At 44.1% G+C, this 19,851-nt stretch overlaps 1 pseudogene; it reads right to left on the bottom strand.

Annotated features, from left to right (window-relative positions):
* Positions 1 to 3,189: 3,189 nt before the first annotated feature.
* Positions 3,190 to 3,309, bottom strand: LOC136642527 (5S ribosomal RNA; annotated as a pseudogene).
* Between the last annotated feature and the right edge of the window lie 16,542 nt (positions 3,310 to 19,851).

Below are 19,851 nucleotides of genomic sequence, written 5' to 3'. Positions count from 1 at the left end.
TAAATAGAACTATAAATATAACTATATATATACACACACACAAACACACACAGAAACATACAAACATATGTATATATACATACATGTGTGTGTGCAGACATATAGAGAGAGAGATATACATATAAAGAGATAGACTTATATTGTTATATAGTTATTGCATACCCAAAAATATATAAATATTTTATTATACACACCCAATATATTATACCCAAATACGCACACTCATATAATCTCTCTCTCACACCCACACCTGTGTGTGTCTATATATAATATATATATGTATTGTATTATAATGTATTATATTGTATTATAATTGTATGTATTATATATAATGTATTGTGCATACATATTTACATACACGATATATATATATGCGCACACACTGGATAATGTGTGTGTGTGTGTGTGTGTGTGTGTGTGTATAATGTGTGTGTGTATAATGTGTGTGTGTGATGTACAGGGATGAAATAAACTGGAAATAGATAGATAGATAGATGATGTTATATGTTATATACTAGGAGTGATATATAGGGGTGATGTGTATGTAACTAGAAGATATAGGTATGCGTTCGTGGGTATATAATTACTCATTTCTTTCATTCCTATACATCTCATATACATGTATGAGATGATATTTTCCTATAGAGATGTGTGCGATGTATGGGAATGACAGAAACGAGTAATTCTCTACCCACCTGCGCACCCTCATGCCTTTTATTCGCACAAACATCACCCCGATTGATGCTTATCATGTTATTTTTTAATTGGATGGCTTCATCACTTCCTGAAAATGTGAGTTTCAGGAGCAGCCGGCCAGGGAAAGTCAGAAAAGGAGGGGAGATTTATTTATTTATTTACTGGAACTGCAATTCGGACTGAGTCTGCCTTCAGCTTGTGGCCAGCACAAATGCGATGCGTGGAATCGACCAAACCAGGAAGGGGGGGGGGCATCGCAACAGAACCAGCCCCCAGTCTCATCATCATCACCCCTGCTGCAAACAATGGAGAAAGGAGACCGGGCAGAAGGGGGGTGCAAATTGGGGAGGGGGGTCACGATCTCCTGCGCTTCCCCTCTCCAGCAGGGGCAGCCCAAAGCAACAGAGGGGAAGGGCAGCTTGTGGCTAGGAGAGGAGGAAGGGGGCCGTGGGAAGGGGGATCAGTGGGGGGGGGGATCGGTTTGCAATGCCGTGCTGCAGCTGGGCTTCTCTGCTGCCTCTCTGCCCAGGGAAAAGTTCAGAAGGGCGCTCCTCCTCGCCAGGGAAGAACCAGGTTTTAAAAGACGAAGGGAAAGGGCAAGTAGTTTCCAAAGACCCTCCAATTAGCAGGTTCATTGTTTCTGGGAACAGGATCGGGCCCGTCTGGGACGAGGCAGATTAGCAGGGAAGGGAGTGGACATCAACCCCAGAAATCATGGCTCTTTTGGCATTGTTTTCCTCTCTTCCCCAGGATAAAGGGTGCAACCACAAGTCGGGAGTGAGGCCCTTCCCCCTCCCCTGATAGTACTTTGGAGTACCCCTGGATTCAACTACAAGGTTGCCAGCGGCATAGCTAGAGTGGATGCAAAGCACGAAGTGTGTGGGCGCCTGCAAAACTTGCCCCCCCTCTAGCTATGCCACTGATGGCTGCAGTGATTGTCACACGCTCGCTTGGAGTGATGTCCCCTGGAACTCCAAAGGACCTCCTTTTGAATAAACAGGCATGGGGGGGGGTGTCTTGCACTATGTGGGTTCAATCCTGCTGCCTCTGAAGTAAGTGGCCAAACTCCTGTTGATGGTCGCGGAGCAGGAGAGTCACCTAGATGTTTATAATGATGTAAAGGTATCCATAACTCTCCAAGGCTTTGGTCTCTCTCTGTTCAGACAGAAAGTAGTGATGAAATGATTAAGTAGGTGTTATATAGGTATATAGGCCTACCTATATAGGTAGGTGTTGGCAGAAATGGATGCACCCAGATATTCCAGCTCCTTCTGGACTACGCTCATTGAAGCTCATGTTTGGTTTTGGCCAGGACTGATTGTGAGGTTTGAGATCTGCTTGCTCTCAGTTGCCATAAGCTATATTTTTAGGTATGTGCTCTCCAAATTGCTATCAGGTGTGTGAAAGGGGGTAAGAATTGTCTGTGTTGTCAGAGGTCAGATCCTGATGAGACCCTGATTCAGGTGTTGAATCAATCCATGCAGTTGAAATACAGCACAATACTTTCTATGTTTTCAAAAGTCTCTGCCTGCCTGCCCCCCCCCATTACATAGCACCTAACACTGAGCTATAAACTCCAAAGCCTCCTTTCCACTCCTGCTGCTGGCACCAACACAGTGGGCTGCTCTCTGCATGCCACTTCCGTCAGCTCAGCCCTCAAATGCAATGTGGGGACAATAGGTCTGGCCCATTTATAGGGTTGGCCTGAGTTTGCAGCTGCTCAGTCGAGAAAGGCGGTACCCAAGGGAGACATGATTGAGAAGTAAAATCAGGCATGAGATGGATAGAGAGGGAAGTTGTTTTTCCTCTTGCACACTAGAAGGGAGAGTTCGAAAAGACAAAAGGAAGTATTTATTTACCCAGCATGTAATTGATCTGTGGAACTCATTGCCACAGGATGTGGTGATGGCACCTGGGCTATATGCCTTTAACAGTGGGATTGATGGAGGAAAAGTCCGTCACAGGTTACAAGCCATGATGACTGTATAACATCTCATACTTTTTTTATTTAGACAAACCTTCTGAATCTTGGCCTTTTCAAGTAACATCAGGCTTTTACAGGCATGTCCTTTTTAGAGGTTGCTGTTGCTCTTGTATTGCAATTATGTTTTATGGTTGTTTAAAAAAAAAATTTTTTTTTTAATGTTTTATGGATTTTTAGGGCAGGGTACCATTGTTTTCAACTGTGATTTTTTACTCTTTCTGTATGTGCGTTTTTGTAAACCACCTTGGGAGGAAAGGGTGGGGTAAAAATGCTACAAATAAATTAATAAACAAATCTCCAGGTTTTAGAGGTAGCTCATCTCTGAATCCTGGATTCAAGGAAGTGGCAGTAGGATACTGGTATTTTGTTGTCTTGAATGCTTCCAGAAGCATCTGTTGGGCCACTGTGAGATACAGGAAGCTGGACTAGATGGACCCTGGGTCTGATCCAGCAGGCTATATGCTCATATGGTTGGTTGGCAACCTTCAGTCTCGAAAGACTATGGTATAAGCCTGCAGCACCTGGTATTCCCAGGCGGTCTCCCATCTAAGTACTAACTAGGCCTGACCCTGCTTAGCTTCTGAGATCAGACAAGATTGGGTATGTGCAGGGTAACAGTTGCTGCATGCTCATATGGTTGTTGCAAGATTTAATAAGATCATGTGTGGAAATAGTTTGAACCTCCAAAATGTATTCTATTTGCACTAAGTTAAGTTGTTTGTCCAGGCTTCTTCTTCTACTACTGCTACTATGGCAAATGTGGTAGCTTAGGTAAAGGATAGGACTATTAATGGCTATTAGCTGTGGCTATATTGAATCCACCATGTACAGAGGCTTTAGGTTAAGGAAATAGCAGGGAAAGACTATTGGTGGCATCTGGCTGGCTATTATGGAAAGCAGGATGCTGGCCTAGGTGACCTTTAAGCCTGAAGCCACAGTGCTCTTCTTAATGAATGTGGCCAGCTAAGAAATTGCATGAAACACATTCAAGACTGCATGGTGCCCCATGCATGCGTGTTTTGTTGCATCCCCTAAAATTGTGGCCACTCATGGCTTCTTTTGCTCTTGCCCAGTTCATGCTCTGTCAATTTAGGATTGCCAGCTTTTCAACTGGCCATTGTAACTGTGCTGCCTTTTCCCAGCAGCTGAATGTGCAGACACAAACAGGTGATAGTGCTCATCTCTATGCTGTGAAAAAGCCGCACTGTGCTGATTTTGGGATGAAGACACAAGAGCCAGGGTTCCCCCTCCCTTGGATATTTGGCAGCCCTACTGCAAACCCCAATAATGCTGACCCTTAATATGAGATTGCCCCACTGTCCATGGATACAAATGGACTTTGCCTTGAGGGGACTGGGATGAGGAAGCCCTGATGCATCTTGCTGCGTTTTCAATGGGGCATCTCAGAGGTGATGATCTAATGAGCTGCCTTTATCCACAAAGAGCCTGAACCCACAGCAAGGCTTTCCTTCCAGGGCACAGAAAAGCAAAGGTCAGCACCTTCAGGCCTGACCAGGCAGCAGCTCTTTCTATTAGCATAGACCCTTTATTTTGAAGAGCAGCGGGTAGATGCAAAACAAATGCTATGATCTCATTCATTGTGAGTTAAGGAAGGAATTCATTGGTATATATACACACACACAGGCACACGCATGGGCTGCACCATTTTGTCAAGTAACCAGTTATATTAATGCATTCAAATCTTTCCATCAATTAAAAATGGGCCACCCTGGTTAACTGGGCAATACTTTAAAAAAAAGTCAATTTTGGGGGAGTAGAAATGAAATCTGAAGATAATAGGCCCCATTCTAGAAGCAGCAGCCCTGTGTCCTTTCACAAGGGCAGGAACAACTCTTCTATGATGGTACCTGTTCTGACCCTTCATCCAATAAACAAAGTTCATTTCCCATCAGAACCATTGCTCTCTTCTTATGTAAATACACACAGATTTAATTAATTAATTTAAACCTCTATGGATCCTTGACCAAGAATCTATACCAGTGGTTCTCACACATTTGGCACAGGACCCACTTTTTAGAATAAGAATCTGTCAGGACCCACCAGAAATGATGTCATGACCGGAAGTGACATCATGAAGCAGGAACATTTTTAACAATCCTAAACTGCAGTCCTACCCACACTTACCCAGGAGTAAGTTCCATTGACTATCTTTGTTAAAAGGATATAGCTTGTCAAAAGTAGAGATCTGTAGTATTTCCCCAAATGAAGTTACATACCATGGTAGCATCAAGTAATATATTAAAAATAAAATATTGAAATGAATGGGGACCCACCTGAAATTGGCTCATGACCCACCTAGTGGGTCCTGACCCACAGTGTGAGAAACACTGATCTATACACATTCTATACCCATTCCCACATTCTGCACATTCTATGCAGTCCTGTACACATTCCCACTGAACTCAATAGGAATTACTTCTGAGTAGACATGTATAGGATTATGCTGTAAGGTTTCTTTAATTGGGTGAGAGATAGATGGATAACCTTTACCTGTCTGCCCTCTGTAGGTGTCTGTAGGACTGAGAAATGAAACTAAAACCAACTCTTCTGGTGGCATGGCGACAGTGGTAATTACTTACCAGGAAACCCATTTTATTAAAGTTGATGGTGAATATCACATTTATGTTTGTTTTACGATGATAAATAAAATGTGTATTGGTATTTTTGAATCTAGAAGTTTGTAGTCAGACTCACTGAAAGGCAGCTACCCTGTGTGTTCATCTACCCTGTGTGTTAAACCTCCTGCTGATGCAATGAATGTGTGCACATTCTCCATTCCTTTGTGCGTTTTTGTACAATTGCCATGTTTATGCACAATGACCCCAACATGGTGTGTGTGTGTGTGTGCGTGCGTGCGTGCGTGCGTGTGTGTGTGCGTGAAACAGCATCAGTAAGAGATTTTTCAGTTCTCAAAGTAGTGGATTGCATTATAACAAAGATTGTACCCAAAGATCAGATGGGTTTGCATTACTCAGTGCAGAAGGCCAGAATGTCACTCCAAATGAAGGTTTTGCATTACCCAGTGCAGGAGGCCAGAATGACCTCCTCCCATGTAGTGGGCAGGACCACACCTTGGGTGGTGGGCATGGTGATATACTATTGCCCTATCCCCCTGGTTTTTTTGGCTATAACTTTTGACAGAATAGAGATATTTCAACGAGGTTTGTTTCATTGCATTCTGCATAAAATTACACATCGAATGATATTATAACATGATGGTATTATTCAAAAATTCCAAGATTTAAAATTTTTTTGGCCAGTAGTGGTGTCACCCCCCCCCATGCGCATCAACAGGTGCAGCCCACATCCCCTGCACCCTCCTAGCGATGCCACTGGCCTGCTAACTGGGCAAAGAGGTGCTTTTTTCAAGTGGTGCTCCTCCTATAGTTAACAGGGGAGAGTAACTCTCCCTTGTCACCCCAGCAGACTAACATCTTTTCCGGTGGCCACATACTGCTGTAAAGGGGCAATTTGCTGCATATTTTAAGATCGTGAGTCCACTTGGGTTAATATCTGATGGTGTGGTGGTTCTGAACTTAGACCTGGAAGACCCGGGTTCAAATTCATGCTCAGTCATGATGCTTCCTGAATTACCTTGATTAACAGAGTGGTTGTGAGGACAAAATGAGGGAAAGAACCCTGAGCTGCTTGGAGGAAGGGTGGCCTAAAAATGTGAAAAATAAATGTAGAAATACATATGTATTTGTTTGATTTTTTTTTGTAAAGCGAAAGAACATTGTGAACTTTTTTGTTGTAAAGCAGCATATAAATATACTTAATAATAATAATATTGACTGATTAAAACACACACATCTGAAATGACTATATCTGTAGTCAAATTGTATCTATAACATAGGAGTACTTTTGATTTATGATGGTGTTTTTGTACTCTCAGCTTCACAATAGCCCTGTGAGGCAGGCTCCTACTTGCAAATTTTACAGAAAGGAAACTGGTTCAGGTGTAGTGATGGGCACAAAATCTCACAGATAATCTTTTGTAGTAAGATTCCCCCATTCCAATTCACTCATGTTGAATCACACTGCATGTCAGTGGTTCTCAAACTTTTTAGCACCGGGTCCCACTTTTTAGAATGACAATCTGTCTGGACCCACTGGAAGTGATGTCATTAAGCTGGAAGTGATGTCATGGCTAGAAGTGACATCATCAATTTAGGCTTCAAACCTAAGCTACAATCAGCCAAGAGTCCCATTACACAGCGCGCTTATGCTGTTATTTTGCATAGCTTGGAATTCAGGTATTCCAGCTCGGAAGTCAAAGCAAAACACAGAATTGGATCCTTCTTCACCCACACAGCTGTCCTCCCTTTCCAGTGTCCAATCTTCCCACCTATTCAGGGCAAAACACCATGCCTCTCTCCCACCAGGAGCCCTCTCTGCTCAGCAGCTCTGTATCCTGTATTTTCCGTTCTGTATTTTCAATGGTGGGTGAGCTAGGTGCTATGAGATTCACCTGAAATTGACCCGTGAACCACCTAGTGGGTCCTGACCCACAGTTTGAGAAAAGCTCCTGTATGTCATTGTCCCTGGCTGGGCTATCCTGGAAGAACTAAAATGTAAAAGGCACATTCTTGGATGGACTATATTGAAGAATCCCTAAACGCATTTAAGCAATTTCATCACATTTCAACTGCGTAATGTAATAACAGGGTCAAAGGAAACACTACAAGAAATTCTTTCCTTCTTTCTTAGAGATGGTGACCAAAAAATAACCAAGAAAACCAGAAACTCTTCTCTATATTGAAATTCCTTATTTGTCAATTCCTGTCTTCTGTATCCTTGCATTTCAGTGACCTTATGAGGAAGTTCAGGGCACAATCCTAACCAACTTTCCAGCATTAATGTAGGGGCAATGCAGGGGAACACTACTGCCTTACCTTGAGGAGGCCTCCATGACTGCCCCCCAACCAGTGCTGGAAAGTTAGTTAGAGTTGTGCACTTAGGGCCCAATCCGGAACAGTGTGTGCTGGTTTACCTGGTGGTAAACCCGGTGGTAAACCACTAAAGCAGGCCCTAGTGCCAGGCAAGTGCCGGTGGCAGGCGAGCGCCGGCCCGCGCTGGGCTACCGCTGGGCGGCCACTAAAGCTCCTTCACTTGCCTGTTGCGTGGACTGCCAAGCAGCAGAGATAAGTTAAGCAGAGATAAGCAGGGAGGAGGTGTTCTGGGGAGGGGGGAGGTGAATAGAGGCCAGAGAGAGGGCAGGGAACAGGGCTGGAGGGAGGTGGAACTGGTGGAGCAAAGCTCCACTTGATCCAGAGGGCTCACCACCCTAGACGGAGCATGCAGGATGCGGCAGCAGCCATTTTCGGCACCTCTGCAGCTCCACACCCCGGGCAGGTCAGGATTGGGCTGCTCCACTTTCAGGGCTTCTGTAGTCCTACTCTGTCAACTATAAAGGTTGAGACTAATTATTCACGTGGGTTCCATTCCAAGCACTCACGTGGATGGCAAAAAACGCACTATACCAGATCAATTTTAAAAAACTAAGTTTCTTTGCTTCGGTGATTTAAAAACAGCTTTGCTGACCTTTGTGATGTAAGATAATAGTCATTAAGAAGACAATCCATCAATCAGTCCTCCTCCAAGTGCTTTCAAAGGCGCTTCACTCAGTCCCTCCCTTCACCAATGTAAAGTATCTTTCTTTCACTCCTCAGGGGGAATGGAGGGGTCACCTGGAGAGAGAAGGACTGCTGGATTGTCAGCCAGCTGCCCTCTCCCTCTCATTAAGGAGGCTATTGTTAAAGGACTGTTCGGTTTTTAAAACTGATTTTAAAGGGATGCATTTTCCCCTTCTCCGGGGATCAGCACATTCCTTCTCATTTGCAGGGGCCATTCATGTTGAGTCAAATCCATGTATAAAAAATCCGTGTATAAATAGGCTGGACCTGTATACATTTCTCAGGATGTTGTGGAGCAGAAAGGGAGGGGTAGCTGAGAAGAAAGTTGCAGAAAGAAGTTTAGAAAAGCAGGGAGCAGGGATCAAATTGTGTGGTTTTTTAATCTTGCTTGTTATGTCTTTCTTGTCAGAGACAAACTCTGAAAGTTGAGTTTTTCCTTTGTTACCACCCAGTAAACCTTGGGCATGAAGGCCGAATTTCAACATGGACCCCAGGTCTACCCCATGTCTTGATTGAGCTGGGTTCTGAAGTTAACCCATTTTTGCCCAGTCCACAGATATACACATTTGGAGCTTGTTGCGTATACACAATGTTGGGCAGAAATGGCTTAAGGTTGCACACATGGCCCCTCTCTGAACACAAACACAGGATGTGCCCCTTTTTCCTTTTCTGTTCCCTCCCTCTCAAAACATGTGCTGCACCAAGTGAAGCTTCCAAGAACAGCAGGTTGAGCAGGAAGGACAGAGGTGAGGCAATGATGGTGGCAATGATGGAGGCCACAGAGGATGGTTGGATAGATGGAACAAAGGAAGGTAGTGTGCATACGTGTGGATGGGTGGATGTGACTGTGTGCATGGATGTGTGGAAAGTACATGGGGTGTGCGTGTGTGAGGGAGAGAGATCATTTTGTACCTGACCATGTTCACTGGTAGCCATTTTGCAGTGGTGTTCACTGTTCCTTTTCAAAATTCCTGTGGAGCACATAGGCCACCAAGACTGAAGAACCTACACTAGCCTCTTCCAGAACAACAATTCTCTGAGAAGGGGGGATCACTTTGAAACCTGTGATATACACACGCTCTGTGCATCCACTCCCCCCCCCCCCATGAATGTTGATCTACCCTTTGCAAAAGCAACCACAGATGTTCCAAATTTTTGCATCCAGGAATGTTAGCACCAACTGATGCCGACCTCTTTATTCAACACATGCACCCGCACATGCAGGACTGTTTGTGTTCCCAGTTTTCCCCGAAAAGATTACAGGATCAGCTTTTCACAGGGGCAATTTTCTTGTGAGGAGAGAGTGCAGATACTCATGTGGAGATTCTCTATTATCTTGACATCAATAGCGTTCTTGTAATATCTGTTTCTTTATGAATACACAAGTTGAGTATGGAGGCAAACCCAAGCAGACATTGCAACTTTTTTAAAGAAGCAACAGTTTTCCAAAAGCAAACAGCATGCCCTTTAAGGCACCTGCTTCTTGCCAGTCATTGCAAAACCCAGAGCCCAATACTATCAATTCCTCCCCCCTTTAAGAACATAAGAAGAGCCCAGCTGGATCAGGCCAAAGGCCCATCTAGTCCAGTTTCCTGTATCTCACAGTGGCCCACCAAATGCCCCAGGGAGCACACAAGACAACAGGCACAACCTGCGTCCTGGTGCCCTCCCCTGCATCTGGCAATCAGAGGCAACTTGCCTCTAAAACCAAGAGCTTGCACATACCTACGATGACCTGTAACCCCTAATGAACTTCTCCTCCAGAAATTTGTCCAATCCCCTCTTAAAGGCATCCAGGCAAGATGCCATAACTAGTTCTTGTGGCAAAGAGTTCCACAAACTAATTACACGCTGGGTAAAGAAATATTTCCAGTGTAGTGGCACCAAAATGGCTACTGCTGCATCCTGTGGTGGAGGACACTTGTGAAGATCTCCTCTGAGAAAGGGAACTAAATAGCTGGTGCAGCCCCATGGGATTGGGTCTTGGAAGGAGGTTATCCTGGAGGGGGATTAGGATTTGGTGGCTGCCGTGCTACCTAACCTGCACCCATCCCAGACCTGCCCTGCCCATTCCTGATCTCATCCCCCCTCCATTTTGCCCCCTCCTTGCCCCAGTTCCACCCTTCCTCACCCTCTCCTGCCTCTCCTGCTGACTTACCTGCTCTAGTGAGCGATGGAAGAGGCAGCAACACAGGCAAGAAGGTGCAGTCCTCCCACCAGTGCACTGCTGCCTTTTCACGACTGGTTCTGACTGCTTTACAGCAGTCCGTGTCAGTGGAGGATCCTCACCAATGGCAATCTGTAAGTATAGGATTGGGCTCCAAGGCTCCTATCTCCTTGCTGGAAACATTTCAGCTGCCATATTTATTTCCAGCCCTCCCAAGCTGTTGAGGATGTGTGATGTGTTTGGGTATTAAATAACCCCCAGGCATCTGAGGTTCTCTATGCTCATTTTTGTATACATCTATTCTAGCTAGTTATTAGCTAAACAAAGCGTAGCCACTCCATCATTTCATCTCTTGACGGCTGTAAGAATGTGATTTTTATTATGAAGATACAGTGGACCCACCATATCCACGTGCCCGGCATCTGCAGATCTGATTCACTGTGGATGCCAGTGAATACTGGAGTCCATATTTAAAGCAGTTTAAAAATTAAAAAGTGCAAAAATCAAGGCTCTTACCATTTTGCAATCAAACCACACTGTTTCCCAATCTACAGAGTTGTTTTTGCCCTGAAAAGCTCACTTGGAGGTTCCCTTCTTTCTTTCTGGGGCAAGCCTGGAGAAGAAATGAACCTCCAGGTGACCCATACAACAAATGTATGCCCTTAGGCATACATATGACTTAATGTATGCCCTTAGGCAAATTTCTCAGTTTGCCTCCAGATGGACCTGGTGATTCTTTTTGGTTAAATATATTTTAATGTCAGCACCTGAGTGCTCTGACCAGTGACTCACTACTCCTGCTGTAGGAGAACTCCTGAAATTCTGCTCCCCCCTACTTTCGTTGACAACCCCAAAAACTCAGAAATAGTGACATATGAGTATGGTATTATGAGCATCTGTCAACACAGTTTTGTAAGGACTGGACTGCAGGTTTTAATATGATTTGCTCTGAAGATTCTGGTTTTTCAAGAGGTCCATTGAATTCATAACATTCTACAGGATTACATGTGCATATATGCCTTGCTTCCCCTGGGGGCTGGGGATAAGAATAGGCCCTCTGTTTGGCTGTACTTGTCGTAAGAGGCGACTAAGCAGCCACCGGGTAGATGGGACTCGTCAGCCTGGGAAGGCAGCTCATCTGAGAGAAGGAAAACTCTGATCCCAAACCTCCACTGCCTTGTGGCTACATCCAATTATGGAAAAGGCTTCAGGAGTCAACCTCGAGGCAAAATCCGGAGCCGGAGTCCCTGAGGCAGTTCATGGCTGAACACCATCACGTTCTGGCAACTCCTGCGATGCTGCTGGAACCAACCGTATTGGCCTCTGCCTTTTCATTGGACCATTTCAGCGATGTGGAGAGGGGGGATTTGCTGCATGGGAAACAGCCTATCCTCCATACCTACTTTACCCAGGCTTCGCGCACTGGAGAGGACACTCTGTTCCAGAACCACCATTCAGAGCATGACACCATAGTCTTCCGAGACTGAAGGATGCCAACAAGATATGCCTTGCTGGACACCAGTGGCATAGCTAGAGGGGGTGCAAACCACTAAGTTTTGCAGGGAGCTTCACTGTGGCTTGCAAGCAGCCTTTTCCCCTCCCCTGTGGAGCCATTGTGGGTGGTGGAAGCAAAATGGAAGTATACGTTCAAAATGGCTCCAAATGGGAGGGGCCACTTGCACGCCTTGGTGAGGCTCCCTGCAAAACTTTGTGCTTTACACCCCCGCTAGCAATACCACTGCTGGACTGCTATATTAGGATTAGAACTGGTCTAATTATGTTGAAGCAAGTGAGTTTAAACAGAACATTCAATATTACCGGCTTTTTTTGACTAGTTGAAAAGAAGACAAACACAGTGCGAGATTTCCAATGCACAATAAAACATTTTATTTAAAAACAATGCATTCAATATGTTTTGGCACATGAGTCTAGGTGGCTGGCACATTCACACCCCACAATTACACTGCTGAAAGATTCAAAAGGAATCATTGCAATTTCCCCCCCCCCCACAACATTCAATCACAAGTATGCAAAATTCCTCTACAACAAAACAAAAAAGAAAAAAGGAAAAGAAACCAAATCCCAGACATGATCCTGCCAAAGTTAAGCCCCCCTCACTTCACTTCAGTGGCAAAGAGGCGAGCAAGTTAATGCCCTCCAATCCAAGGGGCTTCAAAGTGCTTAACTCTGCCCAAATCGCGCCCTTGATTTGTGATCAACAAGTCAGACGGAATATTTACACATACATTGTATAGGTCACATTCCAAGCTCAGAGCTGTGACCATGTCCCATGTGTCTTTAACACATAGTATTCTGGAGCTGAACTGAGTTTGAAAGAAACTCAGGCTCGCAATCCACTAGGATTTTCTCCTTTGTACACTCCATTGTGAACAAGAGTTGTGTATCAGGGTGACTCTTTACTGGATTCAGTGGAGCTTTTGGGTGGATTGTTCCCCCAGAGTGAAATCCCTGTTGACTTCCACTAAGGCAGCCTCCAGTTTTGAAACATTGTGCAGCTTTCCACGTCGTTCACCTGAGATTATATCCTGACTCTTAAGTGTACATTTGCTACTTTCTAATATGGCTATTTAAGAATGAATGGTCGGTTTATGGCAATGGTGGATGTTTACAAAAAATGATTTCTGATGTGAAGATGTTGCCTCTAGGTATGCAACAGTGAGATCCTCAGTTCACTTTATTTACAGGATTTTGTGCTGTGTTTGCAATCTCTGTTCATGTTTTGAATTCTTTTCCTTTTTGGTATTTTTGATGGTAAGGGGGGGAAAAAAGGAGCTCTCTCTCTCTCTCTCTCTCTCTCTCTCTCTCTCTCTCTCTCTCTCTCTCTGTGTGTGTGTGTGTGTGTGTGTATGAGTTTCCATAAAACTTGCACAACTTGGTCTACCAGCCATGATCTGTGACTTTCCAAGAATTGACAACTGCTGTGGTTGTACAGACCCAAGCAAGAGAACTTTTCAGCTAACACAAAAGAACTTTTCTTGAGTCAGATTGCTGGTCCATCGGTTGTCTACACAAATGGACTGACAGTGGTTTCAGATAGGGATCTTTCCCTACTCATAGATGCCAGGAGACTGAACTCAGGATCTGTTGAGAACGAACTGAGCCCCAAAAATATGATGGAAGGTTGCATTTGACCTGGAAGACTGCAAGTTGTGCAGGCCTTTTTTTTAAATGAATGACTGCAATGTTGTACAATGTTGCACAAATACCTGTGACATTCAGAGAGGTAAATAGGTTCACCTTGTCTATGTTCGGTACAATTTATGTTCTATACTTTGTTGGCCGATTGACAGATCAAGCAAAGCATAGGAAATGGATTTGAATTGTCTTGAGGTCAACAGTGCTAACCAAATTACATCCATGTTCTGAAATAATGTGCATTGTGCAGCCCCGAGCACGTATCCAACAATCAGATCCACACATGCAATTTTGCTTGTGTGGCAGCTCTTTCTCTACTGGCATGCTTAACAATGCTCAGTGTTGCCTACAAACAGAGTAGATCAGTGTGGCCTGATACTGGGGATTGCCATTCACTGAGTTTTCACATGCACATCTTTGTAATGCTCTTGTGGGGCTTGCGGTTGAGGATAAAGGTTTGTTATAGTAATGAAAAATTAAATCTGCGCATACTTTGATCGCATACATTTGCCATGGGCTTCCTTCCACCACAGACAATTCAAATTAGGGTGTAATCCTAACCAACTTTTCAGCACCGAGGTAAGGGCAATGCAATTCTGAGGTAAGGGAACAAACATTGCCTTACTTTGAGGAGGCCTCCTTGACTGCCCCCCAACTGCAGGATGCAGCACATGCCCCATTGGCACAGCTACGCAAGTGCAGGAAAGTTGGTTAGGATTGCGCCGTTATTCAGTTAACGCCAGCGAAGGATAGGCCTTCATGCATGATGCTGTGAAGGACTGCAAAGAAGTCATGTTCTCCAATTTAGAGCTCTGGGTGCATGAAGGGGGGAGAGTTCTCCATTCATTTCAATGAAAGGAGCTGGGGTGTATGTATGGATTCATCCATTTCACTGAAATGAATTGGAAAACTATTCCAGGTGGAAGATCTCTGTGCAAGACAGAATCAGTGTCAAAAACCTGTGTTAAACATGGTAGGGACAATAGTGTCCAGAGGTCCTAGGATCACTGGATAAAAGTTAATCTGATGGACAATCTTTACAATGAAGCTCTGAACTGCAATACATAATATTTCTGTTACTTCATAATGCATATTTCTGTTTGACTCTAGTAGTCAAGCACCAGTGCTATTCTAAAAGCCGTCCTACTCAAGTGGAGTGTCATGTTACTCAACTACCTGTGTCATTTAGAATTTGTAACTCATCTAAAATCTAAGTTGTATGAGCACACTGTGTCTGGTAACCTCAATATAAGACTACTGCAACGTGTTGAACACAGGGTTGCCTTTGAAGACTTCTTAAGAACTAGTCAGCACAAATTACCATGCTTAAGTTACATAGGGCACAATCCTAACTAGGTCTATTCAGAAGTAAGTCCTATTAGTTCAATGGGGTTTAATTTCAGGAAAGTGTGGTTAGGATTGCAGCCTAACTTTTTTCCAGTTATACCTAATTTATTTTCCCTGGCCTTAAAAGCTGCACTGGTTACTGATCTGTTTCTGGGTACAACTGAAGGTGCTGGTGCTTCTGTATAAAACTGAAAGTTACCATGGGTATCTAAATGACTGGTTGTATCATGAGTCTGCCCAGGCTCTGTGCTCATCAGCAGAGACACTCATCCATTTCCTCTTCAGCAGAAGTTGGGTGGATGGTGACTACAGTTTGGAGAGAAGGCCTTTCCAGTTGTGACATTCTGATTATGATTTCCTTTCTCCCAGAAAGGCTCTCCTAGTGCAATTTGTCCAGACATTTGGGCTTGTAGTGTTAGCTGGTTTTAATATTGGTTTTATCCATTTTATCTACTGAATTTTTACTGCTGCCTCATGAATTTAATTGTGATTTTATATATTCCTACATATTCCTATTATTTTGTTGTACCCTGCCTCAGTAGTTTTACTGAAGAGGCAGCCTGCACATTCTTAAAAGAAATAAAAATAAGACAAATGGAAGTTCTTTTACTGATCTTTTATGAATTCTTTTACTTAGAGGTTGGGTTGCTTTATGTTCCTCAATTCTGTTTAACAAACCATCATGCCAGTTTTTAACTAAAAGCTGGACTGAAAAAAAATATAATATGAAATAGGGAGTATTGATACATCATTTATTTTGCATGATATTGGACTGATAAAATCGATGGTTCTAAAATATTCAATGAAGCTATGAAATATCAACGCTTAACTCCGCCTGAAAATCAGTTGCTATGATATGACTCTTTATTAATACTTTTCTGAATTCCTATTTCTAATGTTTGAATTATTTTGCCTGGATCTCTCTTTTTACACAGTTACAATCCCTTTCTTGATTTGATTTCTACCCAAGTCAATGAGATTACTCCAGAGTAAGGGGTTTGAGAACTGGAGGTCAATCTGTTTGGACTGTTGATCAGTCTTGCAACTGGCTGACAATGTTGCTGGTAAAACACAGAGCAGCTTATACTGCAACACCATAACGACAGTGTAATCCCCCACTTATTAATGTGGAACATATAAAAACCTCTGGCTTTTACGACACTGTTGAATGGGAACACAATAAACTATGGGAAAGTATCACCCCCAAAGTATGTGCACACATATACAAAACATGTTGTTCTTGCATTGAAGATTCTGAAAACACTCGAGTCAAAGACCCCCTGACTTGGCACTCATCCTCACACATTCAGAGTCCAGTCTGCCTGTGTCTGGGTGTGTCTGCTTATTGTTTTCGCGGCACAAAAAACCTCGTGGGGCCAGCATTCAGACCGGGCAAGCAGCAGGGAATTCCAGCCAGGAGGCAGGGAAGAGTTAGTGTTCCCGTGGGAAAGGGGAGGTGGGAGCAGGTCTCTGATAGGAAGAAAGGAACTGCTGATCATTGGATCTTTGGCTGAAGGAGCGCAGGAGGAGCCCAAGGGGGTTCTTGCCTTACGATTGGCTGCAGAATCCCAGGGAGTGGGAGGGGGGCAGTTTGTAGCGATCATGCTTGCCAACCGCATGACATGGCTGCTGTAAGCTCCGTTATTACTTAGGAGGAGGAAGCCTCATTGAATGACTGGCTACAGTGGGACTACTGCTGAGTAGAGCTGCCAAGAATTGGGTCGTCCTGGTAAGCTGCTGTGTGTGATCCTCCTCTCTCTTGCAGATTCTGTCCCAGTTCTCTTGCAGTCCTCCCATCCCTTCCGCCCTCTTTACAGATTGGACAGGGCAGCAGGGGAGTCTTTAAAGTGAACTCCCCCACACACACAGCCTAGCAGCAGCTCCAATTTTTCAGCAGCAGGCTTTTTAAAGGGGAGGGGCTCAATTTGAGTCTTTTAGAGTCACTAAACGGCGACTCAGCGGCTCAGAAAGTGCCCCTGTCATGATTCTTTTTCAATTCGAGTCACAGGGGGGCAGTGACTATAGACTCGACTCGAGTCAATCCTCACTGAGTTTTCTCATCCCTGATAGTCTCCCCATAGTTTGTGTTCCCATTCCACAGTCTCTTAAAAGCTTAAGCCAGAGGTTCATGTTTGCTAAAACTGTTGATCAATTACTTCTTAGTCATTGCTAAGTATAAGGATTCAAACAAACAGAATAGAATAAAATAGAATAAACTAAAATTTATTAGTTTATATAAGGAATTTCGGTTTAGGACTTGGCTTAGGGTACCTAAATGTCTGGATTTCTACCACTTCCTTTAATGTGTATAATAATAGAAATCCAGTCTGCTGCAACATTGCTTGGAAAATTATTACCTGCGGGTCTCAACTTCAAAAACTGTGGTTGGAAGGCTTGTCATCTACGTTACTCCTATTTATTTCTCCCCAAGCTGAGATGTGCCCAATATATTATCTAACTACTCTTCACTGTCACACTGCTCTTTTATTTTCCTCTGAAAATACAGCATGTGATGGGTAAATAGCTTTCAATATACATGAGGTCTCCAGTAAAACACACACATTAGGAGTTGGGCTTACCATTGAATCGGATGGTGGCCTAATGGAACTGAGAATCTGTTATGAGACATTTTTGAGAGATGGAGAGAAGCATTAGAGACAATATATCCACCTCAACAAACTTCAATGCAGCTTATTTGACCATACGCTCCCTCTCTCTCTCTCTCTCTCTCTCTCTCTCTCTCATATGCACACACACGCAGTATATTGAAAGATAAGATGAATAGCTCTGATCCTCAAAGTTTCCAGCATTATGAGACCATTAATGTCAATGGGATGTGTTTCAGTAAGGGCCCTAAGGAATGGCTCCTTTAATGTCTGTGGCAGAGCTCATAACAATCTCTTTCTTCAAAAATATACCCCCCTCCAAAAAAAAGCTCATAAGAACGTAAGAAGAAGAGCCCTGCTGGATCAGGCCCAAGGCCCACGTAGTTCACTTCCTGTACCCCAAAGTAGCCCACCAGATGCCTCAGGGAGACCACAAGATACTTGCAACTCACTGCCACTCCCCTGCAATTCTATTTATCCTCACACACTCCCAACAAAGACACCACAGTGACAAACTTTTAACGCGTGAAACCTACTGAACATACCTTCCCTTCAACTCAGCTCTGACACTTCTTTTGAAGGATTAAGATTTAAACTGTAAGCTATACAGTTTCTGAAAAGGAAGTTTTGGAAAATGGAAAGACTTTGGAACAGTCAGGACGTAGGGGTAAGCTTGGAAAAACTGAAAAGCCATTCCGAGTCCTGATCTGAACACGTTCCTTCTCAAGTCATACCATAACAAAGAGTTGTGTGTTGTTAGATAGGGAGAGTAGGATAATTGTATTTGTATACTCAGTGCTCTTTCTTCACACAATAATCTTAATGTCTTCAAATTTGTTATGACAAATCTTAATGTTTCTTCAGTAATTACAAATCTTAATGCTTTATTGCTTCTCTTCATACAAGAATGTGAAACTCAACAGGAAAAATGGAGCAAGCTGAGCTACTCTTTTCTTTACACAGGAATTTCAAACTCAACAGGAACCGAAGCAAAACTTTTCTAATCAACCTAAAACAAGGACCCTTGTTTCATTTAATTATCTTCCACCTTTCTTCCATCATGGAATGAAAGATGGCACACAGGAGGATCCCAGACATGGTCAGATAGCTGGGCACTGAACGGATCTGCTAAACTCCTTCCGGCAATCTGTCTAATTGTGCCATCATGTGCCCTTAGACCATGCCCTGGAACTGTTTAAACACAATGTCAGTGGCTCCCAAACTGTGTGCAGCAGCAAACTCACAGGGATGCAGTGGAATGTCCCTGGCAGCCTCTTCTTCCTGGGTCTCTTGGGTGCCACCATTCTGGATTGCAAGAGATCTTGTGCAATCCACGATGGTGACACCTGCAGAGCCAAGAGGAAGTGAAAGAAGTGCGCAGTGACCCCAGTAAGTTTGGGAACCGCTGCACTAATTCAAAGCCTTAGAGCAGTTGTGGACAACTTCTTCTGCTTAGAACAGGTTCTCCCTGGTTAAGCTACTTAGGGCGCAATCCTAACCCCTTATGTCAGTGCTTTCCAGCACTGGCATAGCAGTACCAATGGGACATGTGCTGTATCCTGCTGTTGGGTGTCACTCACGGAAGCCTCCTCAAAGCAAGGGAATGTTTGCTCCCTTACCTCAGAGCTGCATTGCCCTTATGTCAGTGCTGGAAAGCACTGACATAAGGGGTTAGGATTGCGCCCTTAGGAATTTAACTCTCCCCTAAACCATGATGATCAGCCCTGGGGACTTTGACTGGGAGAGTTTGGCCTCTCCAAGTTGAAGAGAATGGCAGACATGAACCTAGGGATGGTGTGTACCTGGGTGTTGCCTGAATCTGCCAACCACTGTTGCCTCTGCTCTCACATGTCTCTGTTGCCTTGCCTCTTCTGTTTGAAATGAATAGGTGCAAGGGATGCTGGGAACCCAGCATCTGCAGATCATGCCCATTACAGACAGAAGGGGGGTGGACAAGAAAGTGGCATGCAGCAGTCTTTGAACATGCAGGGAAGGGGTTCCAAAAAGCCTTTCCCTGCTTACTAGGGGCTTTGTATTTTTGCTGTGGCAGCTCCCCCCCCCCACTTCTTCCTCCAACAGCACTGGAGGGAGAAGGAAGCTGCCACAGCTATGATCCCCTTATCTTGTTCCCAGCAAGTAGGAAGAGAATCAGAGCATTCATTGGAGCAGTGAGCTGGAGAGTGTGGTGGACAGATGGGCGGGGGTCTTGTCCATTGGCCACTCTTCTGAGGGTTCCCA

The sequence above is a fragment of the Tiliqua scincoides genome, chromosome 2 (genome assembly GCF_035046505.1).
Source record: "Tiliqua scincoides isolate rTilSci1 chromosome 2, rTilSci1.hap2, whole genome shotgun sequence".
NCBI classification, from domain to species: Eukaryota; Metazoa; Chordata; class Lepidosauria; order Squamata; family Scincidae; genus Tiliqua; species Tiliqua scincoides.
Note: the sequence above shows the minus strand (reverse complement) of the source record. Positions and strands in the feature narration are given on the sequence as shown.